General features: G+C 36.9%; 1 protein-coding gene across 2 annotated transcripts in view; it reads right to left on the bottom strand.

Annotated features, from left to right (window-relative positions):
• The window catches only part of RNF217 (ring finger protein 217), a 132019-nt gene that overhangs the window by 63584 nt on the left and 51539 nt on the right, over positions 1–16896 (bottom strand). The gene's annotated exons all lie outside the window — the stretch shown is intronic.

Raw genomic sequence — 16896 nt, 5'->3', positions numbered from 1 at the left:
TTCTTATTTGAGAACATTTAAAATCCTGCAATCATTCATAATTAATAATTTAGTATTCTCATTCATAATTCAGTGTTCTCCAAAAATCATATATTTAAGGAAGATAAATAAAGTACAAGTTATATGACTATATCATATTCCAATAAGGAGGACTTAATTCTGAGGTACGTAAGAAAAACAGATATTATAGATTTTTATCAAAAGTGTCCCATCTTCTTAACAATTTAACTAACAATGGAAATACAAACACATAGATATGAAAACATAGACACATAGTTCATAGTAATAAACATAAAATGGCACTGGAAGTATATTTAATTGATCTAGTACTCAGAGTAATAATTAGCTTTACTCTGGTGGGATAGAATAGACATCATTTTATTTATTTTTTACCCAGAGGTATAATTTCAGTAAAAAGAAACACGTGAAAATTTCAGAGACTAGAAACCACTTTAAGCTTTAAAACATTTTACAGAACCCACAAGAAACCTTTTACAACATCTGTCTCCCCCTTCAATGGTTTCTTTCTCTTGGCCTTCAAAATACGCTTAAATATCTTAAAAATGCCAAAAGCAAATGAAAGCAAAAGCCATTGGTGGTCTAGTTATGGAAAACTATTTTGCTTTATCCATAAATCATAGTAAATTCTCTTAACAACACTGAAAAGTGAAATAAGAAAGCAAAACTTTGCAAATACAGGTGATTTTGAGGATTTATGAGTAGGTAGATTAGGGCCATTGACTCAAATCTTGGGCATATTTACGCTAAGAAGTTCAGGGAAAATTACTGCAAAATAGACATGTTGGCCTAGAAGAGTAATGTAGTAGTTTCCTAAATTTTTTCCCTGAACACCAGATATTTTAAATTTTCTGCTAGGTCTTATGGGAGTTGTTTACCCATTTTTCTTGGTAAGGGACATTCAAGTGCTTGAAGACAGCTATCATGTCCCTTTAGTTTTTTTCTCCCAGGGAAACATCCCCACTTCTTTCACTGTTCCTCATATACTGTGTGGCATCTTTTCTTCTTCCTAGCTTTGTTGGTTTGTAAAAATGTACCACCCAGAAACCAAAGCCATCATTCAGGTGTGGTCTGGCCACTAGGGAACTAGGATTAGCCTCAACCACAGAAAAAACTGAAAGAAAGCTGAAAACAAAACAAAACAAAACAAAACAAAACAAAACAAAACAAAAAAACCTGGAAGGAATTGTAAGTTTCAAAATTAAGCCAAGAAGAAGTGAAAATTTGAACAGGCCAATTACAATAGAGGACCCAATTAAACTATGTCTTCTAGGAAAGCATCTATTTCCTAGGTTTTCTCCTCTGTTGCAATAGAATATTTTTTCTTCTCCCTCTTTCTCCCTGTTGGTTTTCTCTCTTTTCTCATCTCTCTTTTCTCATCTCATCTATTTTTCTCACCTTCTCTCTTTCTCACTTTGTCTACTTTTACTTTCTTTGATCTTTAAATCAGGCTCCTAAAAGAATTAATCTTTTATTTCTTAAAATAACTTAGCTCTTGGGCTTACCCTTTATGTTGCTATATTTTCTTTTCATTTTCCTTCCTTTTGGTTTTTATGTTTAAGATTGTCCTCTTAATACTTTTATTTGTTTCATTTTGTTATTCGTTTCCTAGTTTCTTAAGATGATTCCTTAGTTCCTTTGATTTCTGCTTTTATTCCTCAGTAATGAATACAGTTTTTACTATGTTCTAAAAATTTTGGAATGAAATGTTCTCTCATTATTTTCTAGGCAGTTTATAAACTTTTCATGTCTTCTTTAAATGTTAATTTCTATGTAGTTAAAACTTTTTAGTAACTTTTTTTCTATTTTCAACTTAGCTTAATTAAGAATAAAGTGGTCTGTAAAATCTTAATTTTAAAAATATTAAGTTTTGATTTCTAGCCAATTATATAATTTTTAAAAAATGTTTCTTGGACATTTTTTTTTTTTAAAAATTAACACTTACTCATTTTTTAGAGACACAGAGAGACAGAGCATGAATGGGGGAAGGGCAGAGAGAGAGGGAGACACAGAATCTAAAGCAGGATCCAGGCTCCAAGTTGTTAGCATAGAGCCTGACATGGGGATCGAACTCACAAACTGAGATCATGACCTGAAGTCAGACGCTTAACCAACTGAGCCACCGAGGCATCCCGACATTAACATTTTTTACTCTAAGCAAGAGATATAAGATTCTATATAGATTTCTATTAACTTCCAGTTTGGATGGTTTAATTCCTCTATGGGCTCATTAATTATTTATCTACTCATTTTGATTATGAAAAAGGAGTATTAAAGTTGCTTATTATATAGTTTTTCAAATTATCTTTGTACTTCTCATTCATGAATTTTTCATTTACATATTTAACTGCAGTGTTTCTTGATGCATATAAGGTTATGACATGTCTTCATAAATAGTCTACTCCCTATTTGGTGTTTTTATATTTAAATTCTACCTCATCAGAAGTTAATACTGCCACTTGTGGGGAACCTGGGTGGCTCCCTTGGTTGAGTGTCTCACTCCTGATTTCAGCTCAGGTCATGATCTCATGGTTCATGGTTCAAGCCCCATATGGGGCTCTGCATTGACAGTGGTGAGCCTGCTTGGGATTCTCCCTCTCTCTCTCTCTCTCTCTCTCTCTCTGCCCATCCCCCTCTCTTTTTCTCTCTGTCTCAAAAATAAATAAACTTAAAAAAAATACTGCCACTTCTTTTTTTTATTAAAAAAAATTTTTAATGTTTATTTATTTATGACAGTGAGAGAGACAGAGCACGAGTGGGGAGGGGCAGAGAGAGAGGGAAACACAGATTCCGAAGCAGGCTCCAGGCTCTGAGCTGTCAGCACAGAGCCCGACGTGGGGCTTGAACTCACAAACTGCAAGATCATAACCTGAGCCCAAGTCGGACGCTCAACCCACTGAGCCATCCAGCCGCCCCTTCCTTCTTTTTACAGGCATAAAACTTCTATGGCTTTGCTCATTTGTTCTCACTTCAATTTCTTTATAAAACACTTTGCTGTAAATAATTCTGAGGATTAGCTTCAACTCAGTACTCAAATATTTATTCAATGCCTAGCATGGGCAAAGGATGCTAGTAGCCACTGGGGAGAATTTATGGATGAATAAAGATAGGCATAAATGACCAGAGTTTAGGGAAAGAAGCAAAGGAGAACTGATTTTGACTGTTCATGAAAAAGGAGTTATTTTAGTTAAAATGAAGAATGAAAAGGATCACAATGAGTAGATTTAGCTGTATCAATAGCAAATAATGTGAAAAATATTTTAAAAGATAGCAGATAAAATGATGTATAAGGAAACATTAAAAATTATATTTAAGGGGCGCTTGGGTGGCTCAGTCGGTTGAGCGTCCAGCTTCGGCTCAGGTCACGATCTCGCGGTCCGTGAGTTCGAGCCCCGCGTCAGGCTCTGTGCTGATGGCTCAGAGCCTGGAGCCTGTTTCGGATTCTTTGTCTCCCTCTCTCTCTGCCCCTCCCCTGTTCATGCTGTGTCTCTGTCTCAAAAATAAACGTTAAAAAAAAATTAAAAAAAAATTATATTTAAATAAGTATATAAAAGTATATATGGAAAAAGCATGAAACGAGAGAGAAGAAGGAATCACTAAAAAATGATTTTTTCATGCTGTGGAATTATTTTTTTATTCAATGCTCTAGTATTTTTGTTCAAATTTTGATTGCACAGAGCACAAGTGGGAGAGAGGGTAGCAAGACAGGGAAAGAGAGCACAGCACAGAGCCTGACGTGGGGTTCAATCCCACAATCTAACAAACAAGATCATGTCCTGAGCTGAAATCAAGAGTTCGACACTCAGCCGACTGAGCTACCCAGGCACCCCTGCGTAATATTTTCTGAACTATAGTAAATGGCAGATCCAGAATTGATAGTAAAACCAGTAACCAAAACTTTGGGTTGGTCTTGAAAACAAGGCAGGACACTGAGAATTATGGGTAAATTCAAAACTGAATTAATGAACATTATTTAAGTTTGACTAACCCTCTGTAGCATGCCATTTCCTAAGTAAACTAAATCCTTTTGGTATTCCTCCTGCACAGTCCCACTGTCATTGAAGCTAATTCGCAGAAACCAATGTTCCTTTTCTAGAGCTGATGTCAAAATAGTTGGGTGGAGGTTTTTGTTTGTTTGTTTTGTTTTGTTTTAATCCAAAAACCTTTGTTCTTGAAAATTGTTTAACAAATAGAGCGATAAAATCACTCTTTACAATACTACTTGTAAACTTGGAGATAGTTCAAGTTTGACACTGTTAAAAAATACATGTTCTATATTTTTACTCACAACCATTAATTTTTTTTCCTACAGGTTTTGGTCTTTCAGTATTGGCAAGCATCAACGCTTTCCTAGACGTTAAACCAAGTTCACATAGTTCTTTAACTTAAAAAGAGCAATTTCAACAGAGCCTTTTCATGCCAAAACAAAGTATCTTTGTGCACCATCCACCCAGTTCTAGGAATAGCATGCTCATTACCTGGAGTTTTTAGATTCAATAAAGAAAAATATAATTCCTCCTTCCTGGCTCCTATTCATTATTTCCAAATATAAAATACTGTTTAGTGTAGAGTGACCAAATTTTCCTTTATATTTCCCAAAAACAAAGTTAAAGTGTGCTTGAATGCAAAAAGACAAAAGAATATGAACGCTTTCAAAAGAAAAAAGTCCTTTCTTTTGATGCTTGAATTTTATTACTTCCAAAGTAGGGCAGAATCTTATTCTAGGAGTAAAGCATTTCCTTTTAAAAATATGAATAGGATAGGGGTGCCTGGCTGGCTCGGTCACTATAGCATGTGACTCTTGACCTAGGGGTTGTAAGTTTGAGTCCACATTAGGTCTAGACATTACTTAAAAATAAATTTTTTTAAAAAATATGAATGGGATAGAGAGGTACCCAGAAAAGACTTTTCTGGTGAATGGATGGATATGCTGTAAACTCTTACTGAAAAGCTTTGTGATTAGACTGAAAAAGGACTGGAATCTTCACAATGTTGAATGTCTTTACTGCAAATACATTTTAGAAAATCCCACTCTGCTTCAACTGAGCTTTTTAATTTCTTTAGGTGAATGCAATACAACAATAAAAATCTCTTGACTTTGCTACTGGCCAGCAAGGTAAATAAATATAGCTCATGTACTGGTATTGAGAGAGCTCAAATGTGAGGTTTTTCATTGAAATAACAATTCATTTCAGAAAACTAGCTAAGATACAGTATACAGGAAGACAGTGTGATAGAGAACAATTAGAAAACTCTAAGCCATATGGAAAAAGTAGAACATATCACAACATTTTAGCAAGTGAATAAATAAAACTGAAAATCAAGTTGCTTTCCAAAACTCTCATACCTTTCTCTTATAAGCCTAACATAACTAAAGGAAGAATAACAACATAACTTAAAGGCTTTTATATAGTATTTATGCCTATGTAGTATTTTTATACTATTGTATATAATTTGGGCCTATTGTGGGTTTAGTTACAGACCATGACAGTAAAGTGAATATTGCAATGAAGTGGGTCCAATGAATTTTTTGGTTTCCCAGTGCATTTAAAAGTTATGTTCATGCTATACTGTATATAAGTATATAACTTGTATGAATACAATACATACATAATGTATGTAATGTAGACATAACGTATACAATAGCATATGTCTAAAAAACAATGTACATACCTTAATCTTCAAACTTTATTGCTAAGAAATGCTAACTACCATCTAAGGTTTCACAAGTCATAATCTTTTTGCTGGTGGAGTGTCTTGTTTCAGTATTGATTACAGCTGACTGATCAGGGTGGTGATTGTTGATGCTGGGGTGGCTGTGGCACTTTCTTAAAATAAGACAACAATGAAGTTTGAGGCAGTGTTGGGTTCTTTCATTCACAAATGATTTCTCTAGAGTATGCAATGCTTTGATCTCAGTAGAACTTCCTTTAAAATTAGAATAAATCCTCTCAAACCCTGCCAATGCTTTATCAACCAAGTTGATGTAGTATTCTAAATTCTTTGTTGTCATTCCAACAATCTTCACAGCATCTTCTCCAGGAGTCGGTTCCATCTCATGAAACCATTCTTTTTTTGCTCATCCATAAGAAGTAGCTCATCTGTTCAAGTTTTCTCATGAGATTGCATCATAATTCAGTCACATCCTCAGGCTCCACTTCTAATTCTACTTCTCCTGCTCTTTCCACCACATCCCTGAAGTCCTGAACCCCTCACAGTCATCCCTGATGGTTGATATCAATTTCTTCCAAACTCCCATTAATGTTGGCTTCTTCTCATGAATCATGAATGCTCTTAATGGCATCTAGAATGGTGAATCCTTTCCAGAAGGTTTTCAATGTACTTCTCCCAGATCCATCAGAGAAATCAGTCTATGACAGCTATAGCCTCATGAAATGTATTTCTTAAATAATAAGACTTGAAAGTCAAAATGACTCCTTTATCCATGGGCTAAAGAATGGATGTTGTGTTAGCAGGCATGAAAACAACAGGAATCTTTCTGTCCATCTCCATCAGAGCTCTTGAGGGACCAGGTGCATTGTCAATGAGCAGTAATATTTTGAAAGGAATATTTTTATTTTTCTGAGCAATATCTCTCAGCAGAAGGCTCAAAATACTCAGTAAACCATGTAGTAAACACATGTGCTGTCATACCTTTGTATGTTCCAGACTTTGTAGTTCCATTTTTAGAACACAGGCAAAATAGATTTAGCCTTATTCTTAAGGGCCTTGGGATTTCTGGAATGGCAAATGTGAACTGACTTCAACTAAAAGTCACCAGCTGCATTAGGACAGGAGGGTCAGCCTGTCCTTTGAAGCTTTGAAGCTAGGCATTGACTTCTCTTCTGTAGCTATGAAAGTCTTAGATGGCATCTTCTTCCAATATATAGCTGTTTTGTCCACACTGGAATTCTGTTGTTTAGTGTAGACACATTCATTCATTATCTCAGCTGTATCTTCTGGCTAACTTGCTACAGCTTCTACACCAGCATTTGCTGCCTGTTTTTACACTTTCGTGTTATGGGGATGGCTTCTTTCCTTAAACCTCAGGAACCAACCTCTGCTAGCTTCAAACTTTTCTTCTGTAGCTTCGCTGCTCTCAGCCTTCCTGGAATTGAAGAGAGTTGGAGCATTGTTCTGCACTATTCTTTGGCTTAAGGGAATGCTATGGCTGGTTTGATAAATTCAGACCTCTTCCTGCTATATAGTAAAGGCTTAAATTATAAGCTTTCTAGAAAGTTCTGGTATTGTCACAGTGAACATGATGATGATGATGATGATGATGATGATGATGAAAGCATCAGCTAAGCACTTTCTATCAATCATCTGATTTTTTCCTGATAAAAATCCTACTCGGATTGAAAAGCACAGGACAGTAAGTAACTTGCACAGAAAGAAAATACTGAAGCTTTAATTCAAACCTCATCTCTGCCAGAGTCTAGACCCACTGTCACTATGTCCTTGCAGATGCCTACACAGACTTGGCAAAATTAGCCACTTGACTAATAATGCCATGTTCCTAGTGGCCACTGGGAATTTTTAAATGTTTCATCAAATGCACCCAATACCTTTCTAAACATGATAATTTCATAAGCAGAAGCAGTCCAACCTTTACCTCCCCCCTCCAGGTGCAGTGCTATAAACAAGCAGATGGTCTCCAAGCTTGTCTGGGCTTGGGGGCTGTGGGTCACCCCTTCCCCACCTATGTATCATTTCTAATTTTCACTCCTCAAGGCCTCACCCTCCACCTTCCCTTTCAGCTGACCGATACACATGCAATTGATAACCTCACCTCCCACTTGACAGGGTAAAAGCTAATGTGGTCAGGTGAGAACCGCTTCAACTTTTTGTTCCCTATACATTCTCTTCTATCCTTCCTTCCTCTTTTGTAGAAATAAGAACCTCCCACACTTCTCAAGAGGAATATTAAACTGCTTTGTCAGGGGTCTCAACTCTATCAAGTAATTTCAGACAATCAAGCATATAAACATGTTCAAGTTTCTCCCATCATAAAAGCAAAACAATGTAAAAATTCATTAGGACCCCATGTGCCTTAGTCTCTATGTCTTATTCTCCTTCCATTTTCAGCCAAGCTAACTGAAAGAATACTTAATGTATTTGACTCTGTGTTTACATTAAAAACCCACAGCTATCTGTCTCACAGCTCTACTTGAAGTCACTCTCTACAAAATTACCAATGACCTTCTCATTACTGAATGCCTTTGGGAATCCATACCTTACTCACCTCTTCAGCATTATTGACACTACTGTGCTTCCTTCCTAACCCCTATTGTATCACACTCTCTTGGCTCTTGATACTTCCATGTGTCCCCTTTGTGGGTTCCTCCTACATCTATCTCTTAAAGTGTCTTGAGTCTCCAAGGTTTCGTTTATAACAGATTGTTCTTATTGAATTTTTTTTAATGTTTTTTATTTATTTTTGAGACAGAGAGAGACAGAGCATGAACGGGGGAAGGGCAGAGAGAGAGGGAGACACAGAATCGGAAGCAGGCTCCAGGCTCTGAACCATCAGCCCAGAGCCCGACGCGGGGCTCGAACTCACAGACTGCGAGATCGTGACCTGAGCCGAAGTCGGACGCTTAACCGACTGAGCCACCCAGGAGCCCCCAGATTGTTCTTATTGAGTAACCTGAGTGTTATTCCTCCACTGCCATGGTTTCAACTCTACAGCCCAGATATCTCTGCTAAACTTCTGATAGCTAGATTCGATTCCCATGTCTCCAGTTAAATACCTCAAACTCAGCCTAAAACAAATCATCTCTTCATCTTTCCCTGACATCCCACTTTACTTAATGTTCCTTATCACAGTGAACGTCACAGTAACCAGAAAACAAAATATTTCCTCCTGACTTTTCTTCCACATCATCTCTCCTTCCACCAATCAATCAACAAAATTCTACTTTATTCCACACTTCAGAGAAACATTTACATCTCTTGATGTCCACTACTACTAAATTCAGGCTTGGGAGTACTCTTTTTAAAACACAAATATGATCACAATAATCCACTAGTTAAAATACTTCAACAATACTCTTGTGCTCAGGATAAAGTGAAAACTCCCTAGTATATGAAATAAAGACCCCATTTCATGATTTGACCACTTTTCTGGACTCCTGAATGTCATTCCCCACCATTGTTGACGATGCCCTAGTCACACTCTATTTGCCTCTGGAACATGTTGTTCCTTCTACCTGGGACATTCTTCACATATACTTTTCTTGTTGAAACACTGCAGGTTTTAGCTTTCATGTCAAACCCTTTTGGAAAACTTTCCCAATCCTTCAAAACCACGTCATGTGATTCTTAATCACTGGTAGCAGCCTGTGCTAGTAGTCAGTTTATTTATCCCTTCAGCATTGACACTATTGACCATTATACTAGGGTCTACTACAGCTTGCTTTTCCCATTATAGTATAAACCCATAGAGGGCAGAAAGTGCACCTTATTTATATCTCAAATACCTCACCCACCACGTGGCACAGAGTAGGTTCTTAACTCTAATTCCAAGTATTTGCTAAAATTCAAAAAGAGGTGAATATAGCTAGTGTTGGTTTTCTAGGTAATGACCAGGTGATGAGTCTCCAGTCACGGAAGGCTAAGGGTCAAGCAGGAAGCAGGGATACAGATGAATTTGGGGAACATGGAGCCCTTAGTCCAAGAACAACATCTATTATAAGGGAGGAAATGTGATTTTGTTTTGTCTAGTGTATAAAGTGGTCTTGTAGGTAGAATAATTAATGTCCTGTTCTGGACTATTTTAAAGGGTTTGGGAGTGGGAGAGGGAGTGACAGCCTAATTGGCCTTTATCAGTAGTTTTAAGAAGATAGAATGATCAATCATAACTACCAGGGCAGAGACCTCACACAGACCAGAAGTCCAACCTCCTTTGAGGGGAACAGCCACATCTTTTGCTGGCCAAAACTCAGCGGTTGTACCCGACATGCTAACTGAAAGAACAAGGCTGGGATGTAGGGAAAGAAGTGCTTCTGGCCCTGTCAGTTGGTCAGCCCATTCTTCCTAGTTCAAGTCCTTCAAAGTGTTCCTCAGCTGCTCCCATTCAAGAGCATTGGTTTTTACATTTTTTTAATTTTTTAACTTTTTTAATGTTTATTTATTTTTGACAGAAAGAGAGATGGAGTACTAGTGGGGGAGGGGCAGAGAGAGAAAGGGAGACACAGATCCGAAGCAGGCTCCAGGCTCTGAGTTGTCAGCACAGAGCCCGACATGGGCTTGAACCCACGGACTGCGAGATCATGACCCGAGCTGAAGTCGCCACCCAGGAGCCCCTTTTTATTACTTTTTTTAAAATGCACCAGTTGTCAAAACTGTTACTTACTGACCAAAATTTCACTGGATCCCTAGTATATCTGGTGAAACTATATAAATTGTATCTAACTGTTGAATAAGCTTATCATATTTTGAGAGAGAGTAGAAATACATTTTTCCCCTCTAAACCAAGTGGATCTGCTCTGGGCCTCACCTGCTAAAACTAGAAACACAGATATCAGTCATACGAGGGGTCTGGGGTGTGGGGAAGTGTTTGATGGCAGTCTCAGAGGGCAACTGTATTTGTGCAGCTATACATGATTCTGTGAAGGAAATTTGGAAAACAGAAAAGGGGAAAAATTAGGCCTTGCCTTATCCAAGTATGACCAATATTAACATACTCATGTAGTTCCTTCTAGAATATACTACATTCATTCTACATCACTCTAAATTCAACTTGGTACCTTGCCTTTCCACATAATACAACATGAGCATTTTCTATGCTATTGCCTTCTAATCATTGTTTCTGAATGTTGCATAATATTGCAGAAAGTGGAGGAGTCACAGCTAACCTGTGGAGGCTGGTTCTAATTTTATGATATTATAAATAATGTGGTGATGAATAAGTTTATGCATAAAGCTTTTTCTGTATTTCAGATTGTTTCCTTAGGATAAAGTCCCAGAATTGGAATTATTGGATCAAAGTATGCGATTATTATAAGCCTCTTGATACATACTGCCAAATTGCTTTCCAAAAGTCATATTTATTTACAGTCCAAGATAGTAAGACCACACCTTGCTCTGACGAATACCATTGTTACAAAAACAAGCATACGAACTAAAACAACAAAAAAAAAAAACCTTCAAAACTTTTGCCTTTAATGTGATAAGCGAAACTGGCAATGTTATTATTTTAATTTGTGTGGTTTAAAATTTCTTTTTACTAATTGTAGGCTTTAATATATGTTGGTTTATTTATTTGTTGTTTTCTTCTTTTATGTAAATCTTCTAGTCAGGTACTGACCTGCAATAGTTTGATGCTCTATACATACTATGCAATATTTATAGAGATTATACAATATTCCATGTGAAGTACGAATAGTTTCCAGCAAGCTGAGCCAAAGCAACAAGCCTGGATCCAGAATCCAACCTTGAACAGATGTTTGCTTGGCAGCCTAGTTGCAATAATTAACATCAGAAAGGAGGACAATTAAAAAAAATACAACCAGATCTCACATCTATGAATCATGGTTCTGTAAATGTCTCAAACCATCTGGTTGACTGGGCTTCTGTCCTCCATTTTAAGAAAGACCTGTATGATAGCACTAAAAGCCAAGCCTCTGAATACCCAAAGCTCATAGGATATTGTTTGTCTGCCTCTTAAATCAGTTTTCATTCTCTCCCTTTTAATAATAGATACTGATGTAGCTGTCTCAAGCCCCGTTTCCCTGGAATATATACTTTTCATAGGCACATACCACATTTTGTTTATCTTGGTATCCTAGGGCGTACCAGGATACTGCCCTGCATACAGTAAGCACTTAGTATTTGTTTGTTGAAATAAATTGAAAGAGAATAATTAAAACCTTGGCAGACTTTGCCCCCAAGCCAGAGGGTGCCTCTTAATTGCTCTGGTAGCTGTTTATCCTTATGATAAACAGCTCTGACAAAAGTGCTGCAGATAGTGGGAAGTCTGGCACAGGAAACTCAACAGCAGCACTGCATGTGAAGAGCAACATGAAGAGGACAGTACTTGGCTTCTGAGGCAGGTGGAGTGCCTTCCCAGCACGTCTGGTCCTTGTCCAGGTACACCGTGCAGTTCTCCCTAAAGCCGATGGAGCCAACAGGCAAGTTTTGACTTTAATCTGATATGCAAAATGGCAATACATTATTATTTTAATGTGCATTATTTTAGCAGAGGGCTTTTTCTTTTTCTTTTAAATGTTTATTTTTGAGAGAGAGAGAGAGAGAGAGAGAGAGAGAGAGAGAATGAGCAGGGGAGGGGAAGAGAGAGAGGGAGACAGAGGATCTGAAGCGGCCAAATGCAGGGCTTGAACTCATGAACTGTGAGATCATGACCTGAGCTGAAGTTGGAAACTCAACTGACTGAGCCACCCAGACACCTCGGGAATTTTTTTCTTTTCCCAATAAATGGATGGTAACAGGTAATTCTCAAAGGAAAAGAAGTGGGTATCCACCTGAATTAACAACCTAGAGAGATTTTCATTTTGATGTCTCAGTACTACTGGATTGCATATTTTCACAACATTTAACTAAGAACAATGCCACATTATAGGAAACATGCTGATTGCCTTCAATTCTACACCATTTCTTTTGCAAAATCAAAATTTTCACTGAGTTCTTGTATTGACAAAGAATTTACTAATACACTTTTTCTTTTAAAGAACGTATGGCAAGGGGGCGCCTGGGTGGCTCAGTTGGTTGAGTGTCCCACTCTTGATTTCAGCTCGGGTCACGATCCCAGGGTTGTGGTATGGAGCCCCTCTGTACTGAGCATGGAGCCTGCTTGAGATTCTCTCTCTCTCTCTCTCTCTCTCTCTCTCTCTCTCTCTCTCTCTCTCTCTCTCTCCTTCTCTCTCTCTCTCCCCCTCTGCCTCACTCTTCCTGCTCACCCTTTCTCTCTAAAAAATAAAATAAATCTTCTTTTCTTAAAGAACACATGGCATAATCTGTCCCTTAAATTATTTCTTTCCAGCTTTCAATTTTGAAACATCTCAAGTTTTTCTACACCCTCTCCTTTCTCTCTCTCTCTCACACCCCCCCCTTTTTTTGCTTTTTCCTTAACCATTTAAGAGAATAGAGACATTATTTTACTTAATCACAATCTAATCATTATATCAGAAAACAGCATACATAAAATATTTCTAACACACATCTTATATTCATATTTCCCCAATTGTCCCCAAAATATTCTTCCTTGCTGATTTCTAAAAATTATTCAGGATCCAACCAAAAATCATACAGTTCGTTTGGCTATCATTTCTCTTTTATCTCTTTTAATCCTTCAGCTTTTAGAAAAACACTTTGTCATTAACATCTTGAGAAATTCAGGCCAGTCATTTTGTAGAATGCCCCACAGTCTAGAATTGTTCATTATTTCCCTCAAATCTAATCTGAGTTAAACATTTTTGATGATGTTTACTTCCCATGGTGCCAAATCAAGAAGGACATATTTCCAGTTTACCTATTATTGGTGATGACAAATTTCACCATTCAGTTATGCTGATGTCTTTCAGATCTCTCGATTGTAAAAGTACATTTTCCTTTTGTAATTATTGTTACCTGTAATTGATACTTGCCCATATGACTATATTTAGTTCCCCAACAACACTTTACCCAATGGTTGTACCATCCACTGATGATCCTTCCATCAATCAGACATTGCACTGGAGCTTGCAAAATGGTGATATTGCTGGTTCTATTACGTCACCTACATTTATGAGCTAGCATTCTTTGTGTTTTAAGCAAAAGGAATTTTTTATTTACTGATTTTTTTAAAGTTGAGGTATAACTGACATATGACATTATTATATTAGTCATATTATATTGAATCATACAACATGATTCAATATTTGTATACACTGTGAAATGATCACCACAGTAAGTCTAGTTACCATCATACAAAGTTATAAGTTTTTTTCTCGTGATGAGAACTTTTAGGATTTTCTCTTTTGGCAACTTTCAAATATGCACTACAATATTATTGACTATGGCCATCATGCTGTACCTTACACATCCCCAAGACTTATTTACTTTGTAAGTGGAAGTGTGTACCTCTCAACCTCCTTCACCTATTTTGCCCACTCCCAACCTCCCTGCCATCTAGCAACTATCGTTCTGTTCTCTATACCTATGAGTTTTGTTTTATTTGTTTTTTAGATTCCATATACAAGTGAAATCATCTTTTTCTATCTAACTTATTTTGCTTAGCATATTTCCTTTAAGGTCTATCCTTTTTGTCCCAAATGGCAAGATTTCATTCTTTTTTATGGCTAAGTAATATTCCATGATGTGTGTGTGTGTGTGTGTGTGTGTGCACGCGCGTGCATGCACACACACATGTATATGTAGGCACATCATATTTTCTTTGTCCATTCATCCATCAGTGGATACTTAGGTTGCTTCCATATCCTGGCTATGATAAATAATGCTACAAGGAACATAGGGGTGCATATATTTTTTTGAATTAGTGTTTTTGTTTTCCTCAGATAAATACCAAGTCATGGAATTACTGGGTCTTAGGGTAGTTCTATTTTTACCCTGTAAGGAACTTCCATACTGTTTTCCACAGTGGTTGCAGAATTTAACATTCCCATCAACAGTGCACAAGTGTTCCCATTTCTCCACATCCTCACAGCACTTGTTATTTCTTGTCTTTTTGATAATAGCCATTCTGACAGATGTGAGGTGATATTTCATTATAGCTTTGATTTGCATTTCCTTGATGATTAATGATATTGAACATCTTTTTAAGTACCTGTTGGCCATCTGTATGACTTCTCTGGACAAATATCTATTCAGATCCTTGGCCCACTTTTTTCTTTTTTTAATTTGAAATACAACTTTATTCTATTTCTAAATTCAAAAGAATAGGAATAGAGTGACAGATGAGATTTCACCACTGAATACTGTGATGTGACTACAGCAGTCTCATATCTGAAACTCAGGAAGGAAACAACTGCATTCCAAAATAGCTGAATAGGCAGGTCCAAAAAATGAAGGTACTTTTTAAACTGCCACCTTCACTCTGAAGCCCATTCATCTCCTTCAGCATACCAAAGATGAAGCACATGTTCTGCTCAACATGTTCTGCCCACTTTTTAATTGAAAAAAATTTTTTTTTGCTACTGAGTTGTGTGAGTTCTTTATATATTTTGAATAATAGCTACTTATTGGATGGATACATGATTTGGAAATATTTTCTCCCATTCTATAAGCTGAGTTTGAGAAGGATGGGTATTAAGTCTTCTTTGAATGTTTGGTAGAATTCATCAGCGAAGCCATCTGGTCCTGGGCTTTGGGTGTTGGGAGGCTTTTGATTATTGGTATAATCTCCTTACTAGTAACCACTGTTCCCAGTTTTACTCTTTCCTCATGATTCAGTTTTGGAAGACTGTATTTTCTAGAAATTTATCCAATTTCTTCTCATTGATGTGTAACTGTTCATAGTAGTCTCTGTGACCTTTTTATCAGTTGTAACTACTCCTCTTTCATTTCCAATTGTATTTTTTAAGTCCTCTCTCTTTTTTTCTTTGTGAGTCTCGCTAAAGGTTTGTCAATTTTGTTTATCTTTTCAAAGAACCAGTTCTTCATTTTATTTACCTTTTCTATTGTCTTTTTAGTCTCTAATTCATTTATTTCTGCTCTGATCTTTACTATTTCTTTTCTTCTAATAACTTTAGGCTTCATTTATTCTTTTTCTAGTTCCATTAAGTTTAAAGTTAAATTATTTATTTGAGATTTCTCTTGTTTCCTGAGGTAGGCCTGCATTATTATGAACATCCTTCTTAGAACCACTTTTGCTGCCTCCCATTGATTCTGGTATGTCATATTTCTGTTTTCACTTGTCTCTAGGTATTTTTGGACTTCTATAGCCCAGTAGTTGTTCAGTAACATGTCATTACACACAAAGGTGTGATCCCATGGCCTATGTTTCCTGATAACATCTCTGTATCCTCTAGATGTGAAGCAAATCTGACACCTGCCTCTCAGGCTGAAGTTCAAGGACAAGTAAATAGGCCTTTCTCAGAAAAGGCATGGAAATTTTTTTAGTCTGCTATTTGTAAGGTGACTTATAGTTAACAATATTTGTATTATATATTTGAAAGTTGCTAAGAAACTAAGTCTTAAACGTTCTCAGCACAAGAAAAAATTTGTAACTATGTGTGGTGACAGATGTTGACTAGACTTATCATGGTCTTCATTTCACAATATATACACATATTGGGGCGCCTGGGTGGCTTAGTCGTTAAGCATTCAACTCTTGATTTCAGCTCAGGTCATAGTCTCACAGTCATGAGACTGAGCGCCGCATCACATTCCGCGCTGGGTGTGGAGCCTGCTAAAGATTCTCTGTCCCTCTCCCTCTGTCCCTCCTCCCCACCCTCTCTCTCTCTCTCTCTCTCTCAAAATAAACAAACAGATATTTAAAAAAAGTAATTTTTCTTCATCCCTTATCTTCAGAAAAGATCAAGGAAACTAAGAGCTGGTTCTTAGAAAAGATAAACAAAATCGACAAACAAAAATGGATTCTTCACAAAACTGTACTCCAGGTAAATGATGAGTCACCAGAGGAATGGAAGTCGTTACTATCAGGATGTCAAACATCTAACCAATATGAAAAATTTGCTTTTGGTATGTTTGATTCTTGAAACCTTTTTGACAATAATTTGCTGAAAGATTCAGTTATCTATGGAGGCTGATTATTCTATCTATAGTTGGATGATGCAATCAGTGCAGAGAGGAGTTCATATCCTATTTCCATCATCAGAAAGAACACTGCTCAATTAATAGCTGTACCAAATAATTCAATTAATATATTAAATAGAAGAAAATAGCTACATACCAATT

This window comes from Panthera onca, chromosome B2, assembly GCF_046562875.1.
Source record: "Panthera onca isolate mPanOnc1 chromosome B2, mPanOnc1 haplotype 2, whole genome shotgun sequence".
NCBI lineage: Eukaryota > Metazoa > Chordata > Mammalia > Carnivora > Felidae > Panthera > Panthera onca.
The sequence above is the reverse complement of the archived record's forward strand: the minus strand, read 5'-3'. Positions and strand labels throughout refer to the sequence as shown.